The sequence below is a fragment of the Camelus bactrianus genome, chromosome 11 (genome assembly GCF_048773025.1).
Source record: "Camelus bactrianus isolate YW-2024 breed Bactrian camel chromosome 11, ASM4877302v1, whole genome shotgun sequence".
Classification (NCBI taxonomy): domain Eukaryota; kingdom Metazoa; phylum Chordata; class Mammalia; order Artiodactyla; family Camelidae; genus Camelus; species Camelus bactrianus.
Window position 1 is genome coordinate 9,354,556 of NC_133549.1, and position 5,417 is coordinate 9,359,972.

A 5,417-nucleotide genomic window follows, 5' to 3' on the forward strand; every position below is an offset into this window, starting at 1 on the left:
ACATTTCAAATTTTTACTTCATGTTGCATTTTTGAAAAGAAACTGTGTTCTACAATTGTTAAGTGCCATGATCAATACACAGAAATTAGGTTAAATTTGTTCACTGTGTTGTTCAAATCTTCTGTATCTGTCCTGATTTTTTTAATCTGCTTATTCTATTAGTTACTAAGAAAAGTGTATGAAAAACCTATAATGTTATGGATTTGCCTATTTCTTCTTATAATTCTGTCAATTTTGAGATATATGTATATATTTCTTATATATATATTTGAGATATGTCTCTTTATATAGAAACAGTTTGCTAACCCCTGCTCAGCCGTATAAGAATGGGCCTTGGGTCTGGAACACTTCCTCACTGGGAGATAAAATGTCCTGCAGCCTGTGCTGGGCTCACAGCCTGGAGAGGGAATATCTTTTCCTGTTCTGAGCTTGATGGATACACGCTCCTTTGTTCTGCTTAAGCCTGTGTGTCGGTGGCCCTCAGGCACGCCCCCAGCTTTCTGTATTTAGCCCCTGCGTGGGAGGGGTCAGGGTCCTTCACCGCCGCTGGAAGTGAGGTGATGCACTCACCCAGTTGGCTGCAGCACGGACCCTCCGGCTGTGAGGGACCCTGGATCTGGTTCACGTTTTATCACTCCCTCTTCTTGCTATAAGTAAACACCGGACCACTTGAGCCTGGTGTTTGTGCCTTCTGCTCTCGGCGACCTTGAATCGTGCACGGGTCTCTTCCTTGGGAGGCGCTAATCTGCCTCGTAACCTTGACCACACTTACGGTAACATAACGCTCTATCCTGCGGCGCAGCCTGACCACCAGTGAGCAGGGAAACTATCCATATGTGTATATATCGCTCTATACAATTATATTCCATCTATTTATTAGTTCTACACAAATTATATATATTTATATGCAAATTCTGTGTGTGTGTGTGTGTGTGTGTGTGTGTGTGTGTGTGTGTGTGTATTCCTGCTAAACTGAAAGCTTGGTTTAACATTTGCTGTTTTTCATTCAGAAGTGAACTTCTTTATCTTCAGTAACAACTTCTGCTTTAAAATAAACTTTTTATATATTAATATCGAAGCAATCCGCTTTCTCTGGGTTAGGGCTTGCATAGTTCATTTTTCCATATCCGTGCATTGTAATTGAACCAGCTAGTCTAATTACATTTAGTGTAATTACTGATGTATTCAGTTTTTTTTAATTGAAGTCTAGTGTCAATTACAGCGTGTCAGTTTCTCGTGTACAGCACAGTGTCCCAGTCGTGCGTATACATACACATACTCGGATACATTCAGTTTAAATCTGCTGAGTCTGTACTTGCTTTTTATTTGTTTCGTCTATTCTGTGTCCCTCCTTCCTTCCTTCCTTGCATTCTTTTGAATCCACTCAAGTTTTTTTATAGTTATTTCTCCCCTAGTCCTTAAATTTCTTAGTCTTGTAGTTACATCCCCTCTTACTAGTCTGCCAGCGGTTCCTAATGACTGCAGTATGCATCCTAGACTCATCAAAACCTAATGTTATTTGGTAATTTTAGCCACCTCTTGAACAATAGAAGTACCATTTTCCCCCTTTCGATGTATATGCTATTGTTGTCATGTTTAAAGTTTTTCTATTATTTTAAATCCCACAACACATTATTATTATTTCGTTTAGAGAATCAATATTTTTTTCATATTGCTTTTCAAATTTTTATTTTTTTTTTGGATGGGGAGGCAATTAGGCTTTTTTAATTTACTTACTTATTTTTAGGAGGAGGCACTGGGGATTGAACCCAGGACCTTCTCCATTCTAAACATGCGCTCTACCACTTGAGCTATATCCTCTCCACCTAAATAATCACTATAGATTGGATTAACTCAAATGTTTACCATTTTCATTGTTCTTTATTCCTTGCATTTCTGATCTTCCATCTGGAATTGTATTTCCATCTGCCTAAATAATACCATTTAGTATTTCCTTCGAGGCAGATCTATTCAGTACAGTTCTCATGGTTTTTGTTGCTCTAAAAAAAATTGTTTTTTTCTCTTGACTAGTTGAAGGATATTTTCTAAGCTGGTAGTTATTTTCTTTCAGCTGTTTAAAAATACCATTCCATTGTATTTTGGCTTGCACTGCTTTTCAGTTGTCAGTCAGTCTAACTGTGGTTCTTTGTTATCTTTATTAACAAATATTTTTAGAGCCCTTTGTTTTGGTCTTTTGGAACAGAAAATAGAAAAATAGAATAAGAAGCATGTTTATTTGCCAGTCCCTCTGTGAGCCATCGGTTTCTGCTAGTAACAGGCCTTTAGGAAGCGGAGGGAATGTTAAGAGCTATTTTTCAAATATATTGCTTATTTCTTGTTACTTAAAATCACCTTCAAATTACTTACGGTAAATTAAACTAGTCAAGCAGAACTATCTCTATCGGTCATATTTTAAGAGCTATCAGTTTTATTTCTTTGTAAATCTTTGTTCTGTTTTTAACCACAGAACACTGCGTGGGATTGTTTATTTGTTGAAAACACTGGATTCTTCACGAGAAGGCATTTTCTGTAGTCTGGATTTTGCTGACTGCACCTGTGTGGCATGGTTTAACATGTCCCTCTTTACTCACACACTGCATTGGCAGTTCTTGAGATTCAGGTTAAATTTTTTGGCAAGTCTGCTTCAAAGATCGCTTTATGTTCTTCCCTCAGGACACACAGACTATTTGATTGTTTTTTGTGTGTAATGTTAGTAGCCATTGACCATCAGCGGTAAGATCCATCGATGGATTGCAGATGAATACAGTGCAATTGAATCATTTCCTCTTTGTTTATTATCGGAATTACTTCTCTAAAAAAATAACTTCTTCTCATCTACTATTTAGTTACTATTTAGTAGCAGAGAATGTATAGGAAAGACAGAAAAACATGCCTGATTATTTCCTTTTATTTACCAGTTTTCTGAATGATGGATTGGTTTACTGGCATCCTCTAAGGATGACCTATAGGGGCTTTTTTGGGGGGTGGGGTGGGGATGGGACTGTAATTATGAACTTGTGTATTTAAATATATTTGATGTGTTTCAATCTATTGCAGCAATCTTTCTTTGTTCTCAAATTGTCCCATCTTTGTCTTGTCTTATTTCTTAACATTCTGGGTTTTTTTTTTTTTATAAATTCTCAGTTTTCCACTAGCATTTGATTGGTTTCTTCAAGCTCTCTGAATGTATTTTTTAAGTCCAGCTATTTCTTCGGGAAGATTCTAATTCTGTGACTTGGTTTCATAAAATATGTATCTCCTTCTCTGATCATCTAGTTCAAATTTGACATCTTTTTAAAATTTCTTTTTTTCTTTCAAATTATTTTTGAAGTCTGTGAAACTATTTTTCAGACACAGTGTATTCTAGGAAGGGGATATGAGAGGTAATGTATAAAGCCCTCAGTGTTTGGTTTTTTTCAGTCTTTTTTTTTAATACAATACTTTTATTGTACCTAGATTTACTAAACATCAACTAAGATCTTATTATTTCCTTTTTTTTAAATTGAAGTATAGTTGATTAACAATGTTGTGTTAGTTTCAGGTGCCCAGCACAGTGACTTAGTTATACATACACATATATATTCTTTTTCATGAATTCTTTAATTCTGAGATCATTCCTCTTCCTAGCTGTGAGATGTGGTAACTCCACTGTACTTCTTTTCAACTGGACTTGCCTGTTTAGAGGTGTATGTTCTGTTGAGTTACCCCTGTGGCAAAATTTTTCAAATCTCCACTTCTTTGGGTACTTCTGTGATGGCCAGACCATCTTCTGAGGCAGTGATGTTTCTGTTCTGACACAGATCCCAAGATCCTAGATCTTTCAACATGTCTATCCCTTCTTCAAGGATTTTTCCTTCTAAACTATTTGTTCTTTCTCCAGAAGCTTCTTCTTTTTCTCATAACTTCTGCCGAGAAATAATCTTCATTTATTCATCTAGGCTTAACTTCAGGTTTACTTACCATAGTTTTACACGTCTCACAGAACTTTCATTTGATATTTCAGCAGTGGCCGGTGGTGCACTTGCCTTCACCGACGCAGGAAAAGAGCATACTGTGGGTACCACACAGCACAACAGCCTCTTTATCGCACTTGCTATGAATTGCTTTCCTGCTCCACCCTTGAACTTTGGCCATGGAAGAGTCAAACTTCGTCTCTACCACATCCAGAAAGTGTAACTTCCAAAAATGAAAGCCTTTGATCAGCACGAGATCAGGCAGCTTCAATCTTTGGTCCCGTGGTGTGCGATGCGGAGTCTATCTGAAGGATATGCTGACGTCGGAAGTATTTCTTCTGTTTTTGTACAGAAAGGCAGTCGTTTTATGCTGACACCGTTCTCTCCCTCCACAGATCTCCTTTTCATGGACTCTGAAGGACTAAGTTGTCTTCAGTTCTAGAGTTTTTCCCCCCAGCTTCCACAATATTGAGAGAATGCTTCTATCACAAACTTACAAATTTCTCTTTTTTGTTTTCTATACTGTTCCCTAATTTATTATTCAAAACTCTTTAGAAAAAGTCTTGGAGATGAATGTTTTGACATTAAGGAATTAAGGAAGTACACAAATGAGAATCAGTTTCCATTGCGAATGACAGAAAACTAAAAACATGGCTTAAACAAGATAACGCATTTATTTCTCACACACATAAATAAATTACGATCTGAGAGGCTCTGTATTTGGTGAGTTTATCCCAGTATTTCTTATTGTAATATTATATGATGACGTATTTCCCAACCTATTCCATACCTTCCAATTCCTTAACTTTATTTCCTTTTTTCTCCCTTTCCTATATTCCATTGGCTAGACCCAGTTTTCTTCTGTTGGTTTAAAAGTTTTCCATTTTGTATTTTTTTTCCTAACATTTTATTTATTTAGGGGGAAGTAATTAGGTTTTTCTTTATTTATTTTAATGGAGGTACTGCAGATTGAACCCAGGACCTCGCCCATGCTAAGCACCCGCTCTAGCACTGTACCTTCATCCTCTTCTCTCTGCTATCTGACCTCTTTCATGAATTCCTGCTTTGGGTGTACTCATCAATATTTGTTTCATGGAGCCATAATATCTGTGGGTTTTTTTTATTTTAATTTTTTAACACCTTTATTGTTGTATGGTTCCTGTACAGTAAACCACATATATTTCAGAAGTACAGTTTGATGAATTTTTATAGATGTGTACACCAGTGAAACTGATGCAGGAAAAATGGATGTGGGGAATGAAGAAGGCTGTGTCCCAGGTCTCAGTGGAGTCCCTGGGACGTGCCCCACCACATGTGGGTCCTTGGCTTCGCCCAGGAAAGAATTCAAGAGTGAGCCACAGGTGAGTAAAGGTAGATCTATTTAGAGAGATACATACTGCGTAGAGTGCAGGCTGCTTCAGAAGGAAGAGGAAGGCCATGAGGTGTGGGGGTTGGGTGCCCAGA

At 37.4% G+C, this 5,417-nt stretch overlaps 1 long non-coding RNA gene across 1 annotated transcript; it reads left to right on the top strand.

The window, feature by feature from the left end:
• Window positions 1–547: 547 nt before the first annotated feature.
• LOC141579024 (uncharacterized) lies at window positions 548–4,661 on the top strand. Its single transcript, XR_012509911.1, has 2 exons — window positions 548–773; window positions 4,004–4,661. It is a non-coding gene; the product is annotated as an uncharacterized LOC141579024 (long non-coding RNA).
• The last annotated feature ends 756 nt before the right edge of the window (window positions 4,662–5,417 follow it).